This window comes from Peromyscus eremicus, chromosome 4 (genome assembly GCF_949786415.1).
Source record: "Peromyscus eremicus chromosome 4, PerEre_H2_v1, whole genome shotgun sequence".
NCBI lineage: Eukaryota > Metazoa > Chordata > Mammalia > Rodentia > Cricetidae > Peromyscus > Peromyscus eremicus.
Window position 1 is genome coordinate 152,996,505 of NC_081419.1, and position 15,589 is coordinate 153,012,093.

At 40.9% G+C, this 15,589-nt stretch overlaps 1 pseudogene; it reads left to right on the forward strand.

The window, feature by feature from the left end:
- Positions 1-4,894: 4,894 nt before the first annotated feature.
- On the forward strand, positions 4,895-5,941 carry LOC131908814 (high mobility group protein B1-like; annotated as a pseudogene).
- The last annotated feature ends 9,648 nt before the right edge of the window (positions 5,942-15,589 follow it).

A 15,589-nucleotide genomic window follows, 5' to 3' on the forward strand; every position in this document is an offset into this window, starting at 1 on the left:
TTCTAACAGTTGAACATTTACCTCCTGAAGAGGCCAAGTTGGATGCCAAAATTCTGGTGCAATTATGGTAACGTCCGCACCTGTGTCTACCAGACCAGACAACAAAACACCATTTATTTTTATCGATAATTTTGGTCTTTGTTCATTAATAGAAGTTTGCCAAAAAATTTTCTTTATATTTGCTCCTGAATTTTCTATTCTCTCTGTTTCATCATCCTGACCAGCATGACTTATTCTAATAGGCATTTGGTTATTTAATTGCTCTGGGTAGGAGTTTCCTCTATGACTGCAGGAAATTTGCTATTGGGGATTTGCTATTGGGGCCTGCATGAGGCCCCTCTGGGAGTTTCCTGAAGACTGAAGCAAAGGATTACCCTGTCGGTCCCTTGTTGATGTACATTTGTTGGTCCAGTGTTTTCCCTTACCACACTTTCTGCATACTCCAGAAGGAAGGGGCATTCTGTTGCCATTGTTCCTTGAAGAAACATTGTTTCTAGGAATGACCTGTTTACAGTCCCTTTTCAAATGTCCTTGTTTTCCACATCCAAAACATCTAACATTCCTCAAACCTTTTGAAATTGCTTCTCCTACCCACGTATCATCATGGTCATGAGCTTCAACATTAACTGTGTCTCTAATCCAATCTTCCAAAGGTGCAGATCTTGCCTTTAACGGCCTGATTATTGTTTTGCATGCTGCATTTGCATTCTCAAAGGCCAAAGATTCAATTATTATCTTACTAGCTTCTGAATCCGGGACCATTCTCTTTACTGCTGAAGCCAGTCTTTGTAAAAAATCTGTGAAAGATTCTTTTGGGCCTTGTATAACCTTTGTAAATGACTCAGGTTTTTTTTCCTGCTTCCTCAACTCTGTCCCATGCATTCAAGGCTGCTGTTCGACATAAAATTAGGGTTTAGACATCATATAAACATTGTGTTTGTGCTGAAGCATATTGACCTTCTCCAATAAGCTGATCCTGGCAGACTTGTACTCCTTTATCCCTCCATTGTTTTTCTATGTTTTTAGTTTCATCCTTGAACCAAGTTAGCCGCTTTGACTCGGTTCAAAAACAGCTTGTGCCAGCTCCCGCCAGTCCTGTGGTACAATCCTACTATATGTTGACCAAGAGTTTAACATTTGCTTTACATATGGGGAATGCATGCCATAAGATACTATTGCCTCCTTAAACATTCATAAATCTAACATTTCAATTGGAGCCCACATATTTTGTGTAGTCATTTGATCAGGCAACTGCTGTACGGTTACTGGACAAACTAAGGGTGACTGTGTGAAAACAGGCTTTCTTTCTGTAACCCTATGATCCAATCTTAAAGCAACTTCACTGTTAGTTTCTTCTATCTGAGTTTTTACAGGTTTAACAGGTTTTTCTAAAGCTGTCACCCTGGCACTTAAATTGACTATCTTTTTAAATAGTAAAATGAGGATAAGCATAGTAATAAAATGCATAATTCGATCAACATTAATCTTCTCATATAGCTGTTCCATTGTCAGACTGTCTAAAATTGCAAACAAAGCCCAATTTTCTTCCAATGTACACAGAAAACCCATTTTTTTTAATGTGGAAAAAAATTTTTCTTTTAAATAGTTTCCTTTAAAATATCTGATAGTTAAGTGACTTACCAAGTCCTCGTAGAACAGTACCAATCCGAGGGAATTTCAAAACAGCCACCTAGTGTCCGAGATGTGAGTCCAGAGAGAGAAAGAGAGAGAGAGAGAGAGACAGAGAGAGAGAGAGAGAGAGAGAGCACGCAAGAACCGTAGCCGCAAGTTCTGCCTAAGAGCTTGAATCTAGCCACGTGTTCCCACTTGAGCTTAGTCAAGCCTCGGCTCTGGCTACCTTAAGCTCCAACCACGTGCGTTGGCTTTACAGGCAGGGGCCCTGTTCGGCAGGGCAGGCCTGAGTTGTTTGTAGCACTGGCTTTAAGCAAGTAACTCAAGGTTGGTCCGCCTGAGGCCAAGCCGACCTGGGCCCGGGCTAGGGAGCCGGCCGCCCTGGCGGGAAATCGGACCTGCCGCCAAGCCAAGTTAAGCGGTTTTTAATGGATTCTTGTCACGTTGGGCGCTCTGTGTATCTTATTTAATAAGACAGTTGGTTACATCTACAAATGGCGTCCAACGTGGTGGCAAGAGTTTCCACCTAAAACCTGAGAAAAAAGATTCTAAAACGGAGCTACAAACAGCTTCCTAATTGTCTCTCTCAAATGAGTGGCAGCTGCGTTTGAGCTGCTTGTGGGTTCGACCTGCAGTATGGCGGGAATGAGGCCTCTGCAAGTGGCACATTAAGCTGTGTGGTGGATTTAGCCACAAAAAAAGAAGTTTCTGGGCTACACCCTGCTTGGCTAAAAGCATAGACCTACGATAGCTCCCAGAGCTGGCGGTAAACCATGGCCATGTTGGGAAGCTGAGGTGGGCGGAGCCAGCAGCCACAGCTGCTGCAGTTTAAAGCAATAGATTCACAATAAGACAGATTCAGATGTAATAGTTTACAATGTGTGTAAAATATACGTAGGCTTGAAAGAGACAAAAAAGGTGATATATACAGTTATATAAACAAATACATAGTTTTAAAAAATAAAGTCTTTAAAGAGACAGTAAAATTAATATAAAAAAATAAGCCACGTAAAGATGAATATTACACAGAGAATCTGGATTGTGTTGTCTTTGGGATTTTTAACTGCAGAAAAACATTTGATTGTAAAAGCTGTTGAGTTACGCCAAAATATATATTTTAAAGATATCTTGACTTCAAAATTTGGATATAAGGATATGTTGCTTTGGAAAAGAGTATCTGCTTTTGTTCCCACAGAAAGCCAGAGGCTATGGATTTGTTCAAGATTAAGATACATCAGGTTTGACCAGCCAAGACCCCCTGAAAGGTCTCCGATGACACCATGGCCCAGATGATCCAACATCCAGAATGGTTTCAAGGCAACTGGCTCAGACGATACAGCCTCATGGACTATTCCATAATTCTAAAATTTTCTTTGTTTCCCCATAAGATACAGCGCCCCCCTCCAGCAGGAAGTAGTAAGAGAAGCTATGCCCAAATTCCCAAATTATATGTAATTTTATTTTGTTAAGGTTAAAACCTTCCTTTTTGAAAAAAAAGGGGGGGGGAAGTGCTGTGGGATGTTCTGTATGGCAAATGTGTTGCTTATTGGTCAATAAATAAAACACTGATTGGCCATTGGCTAGGCAGGAAGTGTAGGCGGGACAAGGAGGAGAATATAGCTGGGAAGTGGAAGGCTGAGTCAGAGAGACACTGCCAGCCGCCACGATGACAAACAGCATGTGAAGATGCCGGTAAGCCACGAGCCATGTGGCAAGGTATAGATTAATAGAAATGGATTAATTTAAGCTGTAAGAACAGTTAGCAAGAAGCCTGCCACGGCCATACAGTTTGTAACCAATATAAGTCTCTGTGTTTACTTGGTTGGGTTTGAGCGGCTGTGGGACTGGCAGGTGAGAGAGATTTGTCCTGACTGTGGGCCAGGCAGGAAAACTCTAGCTACATTAAACCACTCACAGTGACATATCTTCACACATAAAGGAATATTCTACAACATTGTATGCAATCACATCCTACTTCTTTGCATTTAGTAAAGCTAATAGCATAGAAAAAAGGGGAACTCTGCTGATTTCTTCCTCTACAATGCTCTGAGAAAAATTCTATAACTTTTTTTCTATGATTTCCATAACTTTTTCTTTCCAAGACAGGGTCTCTCTGTGTATTCCCTGGCTGTCCTGGAACTGGCTCTGTAGACCAGTCTGGCCTTGAACTCAGAGATCTGCCTGTCTCTGCCTCCCCAGTGCTGGGATTAAAGGCATATACCACCACTGCCAGGCTGACTTCTATGACTTTTAAGGTCAAAATAGGTGAATTTAGACTCAATGCATTTCATTTCATGAGAGGTTAAAAACCCAACTGCTGTATGTGTCTGTGTTTTTAAACCTTACACTAGATAGGATTGCATTAGGTGGGTAGATGATGTGTTACTCAGGAATCTACAGTCTTTTATTTCCTTCCCTTTGTCTTTCCTTTAGATGCACAGCAAGCATAGGAAATATAATTTAGCTTTACTATAAACTAAAAGAGTAAAAAGCTTTGGCCTAAAGTCACATTGAGGAAGATATTTCCATCTTGTCATCAGTAAAGGCAGCTCCCTACTCTGCTATCTAGCTTCAAATAGGAATTAGATATTACCTAAGTATATATGATTAGCTTTGCATTTTTACTTCATGCTTTTACTGGGTGTCTATTTGAGTCTTAAGCCTTATAAACAATCATATTAGCCTCTCTGTCTTTAACATGTAAGAATTAAATTATGCTGTCTTTAAGATGTTAATTTTCTACCTTGTTCTAAGAAGAGTCATAACATTAAAAATACAAAAAAAAATACAGATTTGGGATTAGTAATTTTTTCATGCTTTTGGAAAAAATAATTAAGTTGCCTGTCTAAGTTCAACTGATGAATAATAAATCTAAATCAGAACTACAAAATCTTGGGTATTAAAATTTACTTTTATGGCTTTTTGGGTTCTGGCTCCAAGATGACCAAAGAAGAAGAAAAAGAAGGAGAAGAGAAGGAGGAGGAGGAAGAGGAGGAGGGAAAGGAGAAGGAGGAGAGGAGGAGGTGGTGGTGGTGGAGGAGGGGAAGGAGGAGGAGGTGGTGGTGGTGGAGGAGAAGGAGGAGGAGAAGAAGGAGGAGGAGGAGGAAGAGGAGGAGGAGGAGGAGGAGGAGGAGGAGGAGGAGGAGGAAGAGGAAACAATAGTGTTGCCCAAAAGGGCTGCAGCCAGGGGAACTAGTCATCATATCAACTGTGCCTGGTATGTGCCAAGGACAAAGTCATTAAGAAGTTCATCAGGACAGCCATTGCAGTACATTGAGCTCCATAGAGACAGCGCCGGGGCAAGCGCGTGCCGGACGGGCACTGGGCGACTCTGTGCCTCGCGGAGGAAAATCAACTAAACATGGGCAAAGGAGATCCTAAGAAGCCGAGAGGCAAAATGTCCTCATACGCATTCTTTGTGCAAACTTGCCAGGAGGAACACAAGAAGAAGCACCCGGATGCCTCTGTCAACTTCTCAGAGTTCTCGAAGAAGTGCTCAGAAAGGTGGAAGACCATGTCTGCTAAAGAAAAGGGGAAATTTGAAGACATGGCAAAGGCTGACAAGGCTCGTTATGAGAGAGAAATGAAAACCTACATCCCCCCCAAAGGGGAGACCAAAAGAAGTTCAAGGACCCCAATGCACCCAAGAGGCCTCCTTCGGCCTTCTTCTTGTTCTGTTCTGAGTATCGCCCCAAAATCAAAGGAGAGCACCCCGGCTTGTCCATCAGGGACGTGGCGAAGAAGCTGGGGGAGATGTGGAACAATACCGCTGCGGACGACAAGCAGCCCTACGAGAAGAAGGCTGCCAAGCTGAAGGAGAAGTACGAGAAGGATATCGCTGCCTACAGAGCTAAAGGAAAACCTGATGCGGCGAAGAAGGGGGTCGTCAAGGCTGAAAAGAGCAAGAAAAAGAAGGAAGAGGAAGATGAGGAGGAGGATGAAGAGGATGAGGAAGAAGAGGAAGACGAAGATGAAGAAGAAGATGATGATGATGAATAAGTTGGTTCTAGCGCAGTTTTTTTTCTTGTCTATAAAGCATTTAACCCCCCTGTACACAACTCACTCCTTTTAAAGAAAAAAATTGAAATGTAAGGCTGTGTAAGATTTGTTTTTAAACTGTACAGTGTCTTTTTTTGTATAGTTAACACACTACCGAATGTGTCTTTAGATAGCCCTGTCCTGGTGGTATTCTCAATAGCCACTAACCTTGCCTGGTACAGTCTGGGGGTTGTAAATTGGCATGGAAATTTAAAGCAGGTTCTTGTTGGTGCACAGCACAAATTAGTTATATATGGGGACAGTAGGTTTTTTTTTTGTTTTTATTTTTTTGTTTTTGTTTTTTTTTCATCTTCAGTTGTCTCTGATGCAGCTTATACAAAGATAATTGTTGTTCTGTTAACTGAATACCACTCTGTAATTGCAAAAAAAAATTGCAGCTGTTTTGTTAACATTCTGAATGCTTCTAAGTAAATACAATTTTTTTTTATTAGTAAAAAAAAAAAAAAGAAGTTCATCACTGAGGGATAGATAAATGGTTACAGTGGTTAAGGGCACTTATTTCTTTTGTAGATGGCCCAGGTTTGTTTCTAGTACCAAAAATGGCAACTCACAATTACCCATAACTCCAGTTCAAGGGGATCTGATATTTTTTCCTGGTCTCCCTAGGCACCAGGTACACATCTGTCTATCCTTCTAAGTATAGTTTGCATGTTACATACATTCAGGCAAAACACTCATATACACAAAATAAAAATAAATAAATTTTAAAAAGTTCATCATTCAGGACATATTAGAAGCTGCTGCCTTCAAGGACATTTCCAAAGCAAACATCATTTTTTCTTTGACATATATGTGCTTTGCTTCCAAAGCTCTATAACAAACTTCATTGTTGCATTAATGTGTGAGATTTCATGAGCTGTGCCTTTCACAGCAAGGTGATCATGAATTGATCTCTTGAAGCTGGGATACCCCAACATGATTTACACCGCTGGTCAATGACCTCCATCAAAGCCCATGTAAAGAGTTGGCTTCGGGGCTGGAGAGATGGCTCAGAGGTTAAGGGCACTGGCTGCTCTTCCAGAGGTCCTGAGTTCAATCCCCAGCAACCATATGGTGGTTTACAACCATCTGTAATGAGATCTGGTGCCCTTTTCTGGTGTGCAAGCATACATGCAGGCAGAACACTGTATACATAATGAATAAATAAATCTTAAAAAAAAAAAAAAGAGTTGGCTTCATTAATCAGGTGGTTGTGCAGGCCTTTAATCCCAGCCCTTGGGAGGCAGAGGCAGGTGAATATTTGACAGTTTGAGGCCAGCCTAGTCTACAGAGCAAGTTCCAGGACAGCTAAGGCTACACAGAGAAACCCTGTGTCTTAGGGCTTTTATTGCTGTGAAGAGACACCATGACCATGGCAACTCTTATAAGGAAAACATTTAGTTAGAGGGGGCTTGTTATAGTTTCAGAGGTTCAGTCCACTATCATAATGCCGGGGAGCATGGTGGCATGCAGGCAGGTGTGGTGCTGGAGGTGTAGCTCAGAGTCCTACATCTTGAAGGCAACAGGAAGTCAACTGAGACACTAGGCAGTATCCTGAGCATAGGAAGCCTCAAAGCCTGCTCCTACAGTGATGCACTTCCTCCAACAAGGCCATACTCACTCCAACAAAGTCACACCTCTTAATAGCCACTCCCTATGAGATTATGGCCCCGATTACATTCAAACTACCACATTCCACTCCCTGGCCCCCATAAACTTGTAACAATATCATAATGCAAAATGCATTTAGTCCAATTTCAAAAGTCTCCATAGTCTATCACAGTCTCAACAATGTTTTAAAGTCCAAAGTTCAAAGTCTCTTCTGAGATTCATGCAATCTCTTAATTGTAATCACCTGTAAAAATCAAAATAAAAAAGATCACATGCTTCCAACATATAATGGCACAGAATATACATTACCATTCCAAAATGCAGAAAAGGGAGCATAGAGAGGAAATACTGGACCAAAGCAAAACTGAAAACCATCTGGGCAAACTCCAAACTCTGCTTCTTCATGTCTGATATCAAAACACTCTTCAGATCTCCAATTCTGTTTAGCTTTGTTGACTGCAATACACTTTTTTCTCTTGGGCTGGTTCCACTTCCTATTAGCAACTTTCCTCAGCAGCTATCCCATGACTCTGGCATCTCTAACATCTTCAGTTCTCCAAGGTAATCCAGGTTTCAACTTCACAGCTTCATGAAATGGCCTCTCTAGGCTTCCATTCAGGGACACCCCTGACACATGCCTGGCCTCAGCAGCTTTCTTCAGGCACAGAGGCAAATTACATAACCCATTTCTTCTACTCTTAACTCTAAGGCCAGAAATGCATGGCTGAAGCTGCCAAATTCTATTGTTCACTGGTGTTGGAACATGGCCTTCTCATTCAATTACATCTTCACCAGCTTTCTGTCCTTCACTGCCTAAGCTTGGCTGTCCTGAAGCTAGATCTCTAGACCAGGCTACCCTCAAACTCAGAGATCTGCCAGCCTCTACCTTCCCAGTACTGGGATCAAAGGCATGCACCACCACACCTGGCTCTAATCTTTTCTTTAGTTCCTTTTCACAAGTTGGAAACTTAGCTGGGTGAGATCTTGCCTTGAGGTCACCACTCCCTTTACTCAATTTCTTAATCCATTTATCTTCTTGAACACCGAATTTAGCTCAATTCCACTTCCTGGTGCTCTTTTTCTCCTCAAAAATTACATTTTTTTTAATTTACCCTGCTCAGCTTGCTCCTTTTTGTTGTAAATCTTCATTAGAGTGACCACTAATAACCACATGACAAAATATATACTAGACTGTTTTGAGATTTCCTCTGACAACAGAATTAATCCAAAACTCTTCACTTTAGCCTCAGACAGACTCTTTGGACAAGGGCGAAAAGAAGCCACATTCTTCACCAAAATATCCTAAGAACAATCTCTAGGCAACATATTAAAATTCTTCTCTGAAACATCTTGAGTGATCCCCTAACAGTTCAAATAACTCTTCGCACCTCTGTCCCTATGCTTCTACTAGTGTGGCCCATTAAGTACTGCTTAAAGCATTCCACTGCTCTCATAACCCAAAGCACCAAAGTCAAATTCCTCTAAACACATGGTCAGGCCTATCACAGAAATACCCTACTCCCTGGTACCAACTTCTGTCTTAGTTAGGGTTTTTATTGTTGTGAAGAGACACCATGACCATGGCAACTCTTATAAGGAGAACATTTAATTGGGGTGCTCGCTTACAGTTTCAGAGGTTCAGTCCATTATCATAATAGCAGGGTGCATGGCGGCGTGCAGGCAGATATGGTGCTGGAGGAGTAGCTGAGAGTCCTACATCTTGCAGCTAACAGGAAGTCACCTGAGATACAGAGCAGTATCCTGAGCATAGGAAACCTCAAAGCCCACTCCCACAGTGACACACTTCCTCCACTAAGGCCATACTCACTCCAACAAAGCCACACCTCCTAATAGCCCCTCCCTATGATATTATGGGGACCAATTACATTCAAACTACCACACCCTGTCTCAAAAAACAAAACAAAACAAAAATACCAACCAACCAAACAAACAAACAAAAAAGAGTTAGCTTCAGAAGGACAGAAAAACCATCCTCTTGAAAAAAAAAATAGAATGGAAAAAAAAAACAAAACGACCTGCTTTGGGCAGGGTGTGTTGGATACACACCTTTAATCCCAGCACTTGGGAGGCAGAGGCAGGCAGATCTCTGTGAGTTTGAGGCTAGCCTGGTCTACATAGTGAGTTCCAGGATAGTCAGGGCTACACAGAGAGACTCTGTCTTAAAAAAAAAACAAAAAGGAAGATAAGATAGTTTCAGTGAAATACTTATTAAATGATTAACACAGTTACTAGATAAATAGTTGATTCAAAAGGAGTAAAGTCAGAAATGACAAAACTTTATTCTGCTTTTTTGATGCTTCATAAACCCTAGTGAGAAGCGAATGTTTTTTTCTTTAATAAAAGCCATTTTAAATTGCCTGTTATTATGATTTAAATCTTTAATAAATAATTAATTAAAATATATTAAGAAAACACAAGGCAGTTCTGGAGAGACGTCTTTGCCCTTAAAAACCACTGGCTGCTTCCAGAGAACCTAGGTTCAATTTTCTGCATCCACATGACCGCTCATAACTGGTTGTAACTCTAGTCCTATGGAATCTGATGGGCTTCAAGGGCACTGTACACATGAAGTGTACAGACATACAGGCAAAACACCCATACACATAAAAAAATAAATAGAATTAAAACCTTAAAGGCTATTGAGGCTGGAGAGATGGCTCAGCAATTCAGAGCACTTACTGCTCTTCCAGAGGATTCAACTGTAACTTCAGTTCCAGGGGATCTGACATCTCTGGCCTCTGTGTCCCCACACCTCCCCACACCAGAGGATTACACACACACACACACACACACACACACACACACACACACACACACGCTGGGTGTGATGGTGCACATCTTTAATCCCGGCATTCAAGAGGCAGAGACAGATCACTGAGTCTACATAGCCAATTCCAGGTCAGCCATGGATACATAGCGAAATCCTGTGTTAAAGCAAGCAATCAAGTAACTCCCCCAACTCAAGACTATTAATATGTTTTATCTGCATCTGTAACTGTTAGATGTGTTTTAGATAAAGCTTCTAGTTTTAATTTGAAATATAATTATCTTATTGAAAAGAAAGTGCTTTCTAAATTTGTAATTATAACAATAGTTATAATAAGACATTAAAGAATCATCAAGTGAAGAAAAAGAGATATAAAGGTTATAGGTATGAAATGTATTTTTGGTAAAAGAAGACTAAAGAGAAGCACTGCCTTTGGCTACGAAAGGACTTTGAATGGTAAGGTAAAGATTGTTCTAAAATGAAAATAGACAAGAACAAAGTTAGAAGATTAAAGTATGTTGTAGAATGACTGTGAGAACTAAACTTAAAGAATTTGGACATGGCTACAACTACGTTAAGAATGAAGTTATTAAAAATTTTCAAGGCAAAAATTTAATTCCCTGAGATAAAATTAATGCTGGATCCTCTGTTTACAACAATAAAAGCTTTTAACACTATTAATCTATTCTTTGTAAATTTTACCAAAACCAACAACAACAAAAACTGGCTTAGGAGGCTAGAGAGATGGCTCAGTGGTTAAGAATGCATAATGCTCTTGTAGAAGATCAGAGTTCAGATCCCAGAACCCACACTGAATGGCTGACAACTGCCTGTAAGTCCAGCTCCAGGAGGATCTGATGCTTCTGGCTTCTGTGGGTGCATGCACTCATGTGTACATACCCACCCCCAACACGTACACAAAATTAAAAATAAATAAAAATAACTGCCACCACCATCTGGCAAAATAAATCTTTTAGAAAAGAATTATTTCCATAGGGATTGATGGTTTGAATGAAAATGACCTCCATAGGCTTGTATGTTTGAATACTTGGTCCTTGTTGGAGGAGTGTGTCACTGGAAAGTTTCAAAAGACTCATGCCATTCTCAACGTACCCTTTCTTCCTCCTACTTGCAAATCAAGAGTGAATTTCCAGCCGGACATGGTGGCACACACCTTTAATCCCAGCACTCAGGAGGCACAGGCAGGTAGATCTCTGTGAGTTCAAGGTCAGCCTGGTCTACAGAATGAGTTCCAGAACAGCCAGGGCTGTTACACAGAGAAACCCTGTCTTGAAAAAAAATGCAAAACAAACAAAAAAGTGAATTCTCAGCTGTTCCTCTTGCCATGCTTCTACTCTGCTGTCATGGACTCTAACCCTCTGAAACCATAAGTCCAATTAAACATTTTCTTTGGTAGTTGTCTTGGTCATAGTATTTTGAAATAGCAATAGAATAGTAATTCAGAGAGGGCATTCCTATAATTGTGATTATAGAACTCATTTTAGTGGACAAATAGTTAAATCTATATATAAACTTTGGCCTATTAAATAAATAAGGAATACTAAAACATTCTCAGAGTTAACTAATGCTTTGGCCTTCATGGAAGACCTACCCTATTCAGAGAACATTATCTCCTTATAAAGTAAATACTTGGTATCTGTTCTGTTTGGCTAATTTTATGTCCTCTTGACATAAACTAGACTCATCTGAGAGGGAACCTCAATTCAGAAAATGTCCTTAATTGGCCTGTGGGCAAGTCTGGTACATTTTCTTGCTTGATGACTGATATGGGAGGTCCCAGATCTGTTGCTAAAGTTTTCCTGCCTGGCTCACAGTCAGGACAAATCTCTGTCACCCGCCAGTCCCACAGCCGCTCAGACCCGACCAAGTAGACACAGAGACTTATATTGGTTACAAACTGTATGGCCATGGCAGGCTTCTTGCCAACTGTTCTTACAGCTTAAATTAATCCATTTCTATAAATCTATACCTTGCCACGTGGCTCCTTGCTTACCAGCATATTCACATGCTGTTTCTCATTGTGGTGCCTGGCAGTGTCTCTCTCACTCAGCCTTCCACTTCCCAGCTTTATTCTCCTCCTTGTCCCCCCATACTTCCTGCCTAGCCAATGGCCAATCAGTGTTTTATTTATTGACCAATCAGCAACACATTTGCCATACAGAACATCCCACAGCACAGATCAATATGGCAGGGCCACCCCTGGGCTGCTGGTCCTGGGTTCTATAAGAAGGCAGTTGAGCAAGCTGCAAGGATCAAGCCAGTAACCAACAGTCTTCCATGGCTTCTGCCTCCAGGTTCCTACCCTGTTGGAGTTCCTGCTCTGACTTCCCTCATTGATGGGATGTGATATGGTGATATTTTATTTGTATTAAAATGTTATTTGTATGTTAATAAATAAAGTTGCCCAGGGGTCAGAGCTATTAGCAAGCCATAGGAAAGCAGGGCAGTGGTGGCGTACACTTGTAATCCCAGCACTTGGTATGCAGAGCTGGGTAAGTCTCTGTGTGTTCAGGGATACAGCCATTATTGGACACACATGCCTTTAATCTCAATACCAAGCAAGGAAAACCTGAAGGCCTATACAGACAGGCCGTGACGAGGCGGTCATGTGGTTGGGTTTACAACCAATGAGAAGGCAGAACAGGAACACTATATAAAGACATTAACACAGGGGTAGTGAGTTCGGAGAGGTAGGACCACTGCAGGAGGAAGGGTAAGGTTTTGGCTCTTAGCTCTGACCTCTTGGCTTTCTTCTTTGCATTGGTTCTGTGTTTCTTATTTGATAAGAAGGTTGGTTGCATCTACATTTGGCGCCCAACGTGAAAAGAATCCATTAAAAACCGCTTGGCTTGGCTTGGCGGCAGGTCCGGTTTCCGGCCTGGGCGGCCCGGCTGCCTAGCTCGGGCCCAGGCCTGACTGACCCGCAGCTGGAGCTACTTGCAACTGCTACAAACAACTCAGGCCTGCCCTGCCGAATAGGGCCCATACCCGTAAAGCCCTCTCTCTCTCTCTCTCTCTCTCTCTCTCTCTCTCTCTGGATTCACACCTCGAACACCAGAAATTCCCTGGGATTCTACTGTTCTACCCAGACTTGGTAAGTCAATTAACATATCTATTTAAAAGAGAATTTTTTTTTCTACATTAAAAAAAAATGGGCTTTATGTGTGCATTGGAAGAAAATTGGACTTTGTTTGAAATTTTAGGCACTCTGACAATGGAACAACTATATGAAAAGGTTAATATTGATCGAATTATTCAGTTTATTACTTTTCTTATCCTCATTTTACTATTTAAAAAGATAGTCAATTTAAGTGCCAGGATAACAGTCTTAGAAAAACCTATTAAACTGGTAAAAATGAATTATAGAGAAATTCAAACTCAGACAGAAGAAATAAACAGTGAAGTTGTTCCAAAATTGGATCATAAGGTTACAGAAAGAAAGCCAGTTTTCACACAATCACCCTTAATTTATCCGGTAGCGGTACAGCAGCTACCTGATGAAGAGAATGAACAAAATACTTGGGCTCCAATTAAAATGTTAGACTTACGAAGATTTAAGGAGGCAATAGCATCTTATGGCATGCACTCCCCATATGTAAAGCAAATGTTAAACAACTGGTCAACTAGTAATAGGATTATACCAAAGGACTGGCGGGAATTGGCACAGGCTGTTCTTGAACCTGGACAACATCTCCAGTGGAAAATGTGGTTCAATAATGAGGCTAAAAATATAGAAAAACAATGGAGGGATAGCGGAATACAAATCTGTCAGGATCAGCTTATTGGAGAAGGCCAATATGCTTCAGTAGAAACACAAAGTTTATATGATGTCCAAACCCTAGTTCTATGTCGAACGGCAGCTTTGAATGCATGGGACAGAGTTGAAGAACCAGGAAAAAAAACTGAGTCATTTACAAAGGTTATACAGGGCCCAAAAGAATCTTTCACAGATTTCTTACAAAGATTGACTTCAGCAGTACAGAAAATGGTCCCGAATTCAGAGGCTAGTCAGATAATAATTGAATCTTTGGCCTTTGAGAATGCAAATGCAGCATGCAAAAGGATAATCAGGCCGTTAAAGGCAAGATCTGCACCTTTGGAAGATTGGATTAGAGATACAGTTAATGCTGAGGCTTATGACCATGATGATATGTGGGTAGGAAAAGCAATTTCAAAAGGTTTGAGCAATGTTAGATGTTTTGGATGTGGAAAGCAAGGCCATTTGAAAAGGGACTGTAAACAGGTCATTCCTAGAAATAATGTTTCTTCAAGGAACACTGGCAACAGAATGCCCCTTCCTTCTGGAGTATGCAGAAGGTGTGGTAAGGGAAAACACTGGACCAACGAATGTAGATCAACAAGGGACAGACAGGGTAATCCTCTGCCTCGAGCTTCGGGAAACTCCCAGAGGGGCCTCAGGCAGGCCCCCACAGTAAATCCAGTTCAAACCTTTCCTGCAGTTGTAGAGGAAACCCCTACTCAAAGCAACTAAATAACCAAATGTCTATAGGAATAAATCATGTTAGTCGAGATGATGAAACAGAGAAAATAGGGAATTCAGGAAAAAACATAAAGAAAATTTTTTGGCAAACTTCTATTAATGAACAAAGACCAAAACTAACAATAAAAATAAATGGTGTTTTGTTGTCTGGTCTGGTAGACACAGGTGCTGACATTACCATAATTGCACCAGAATTTTGGCATCCAACTTGGCCTCTTCAGGAGGTAAACGTTCAACTGTTAGGAATTGGGACATTATCTCGAGTGAAACAAAGTGCAAGATGGCTTGAATGTATAGGTCCAGAAGGACAGAAAGGAAAATTAAAACCATATGTAGCTAACATAGCTATGAACCTGTGGGGTCGAGATTTGTTACAACAATGGAATACTCAGATTAATATCCCTCCAATCTCAGAAACAAATCATAAATTAGTACATGTTTCTGAGAGAAATATTAAAAGATATTATTCTAATGAGTGCTCACCAGCCATCCACGTCATACAAGAACAGGGCACAACTGATAATTTTCCAAAAACACCAACAGCTCTACCTTTAAAATGGTCAACAGATAAGCCTGTATGGGTTCAGCAATGGCCTTTAACAACAGAGAAACTCCAGGCTTTACAAGAGCTGGTGGAAGAACAGTTAAATGCTCATCATATTGAAGAATCAACCAGCCCTTGGAATTCTCCTGTATTTGTTATTAAAAAGAAATCTGGTAAATGGAGAATGGTAACAGACCTTAGAGCAATTAACAAAGTAATTCAGCCAATGGGCTCTTTACAATCTGGAATTCCTTTGCCTACTCTGTTACCAAAAGGATGGCCTCTCATAGTTATTGATTTAAAAGACTGTTTCTTTTCAATACCCTTACAAGAAAAAGACAGAGAAAGATTTGCTTTCACAGTGCCTACTTATAATAATTCTCAACTGGTTAAAAGATTTCAATGGAGGGTTCTCCCACAGGGAATGTTGAATAGCCCAACTTTGTGCCAATAT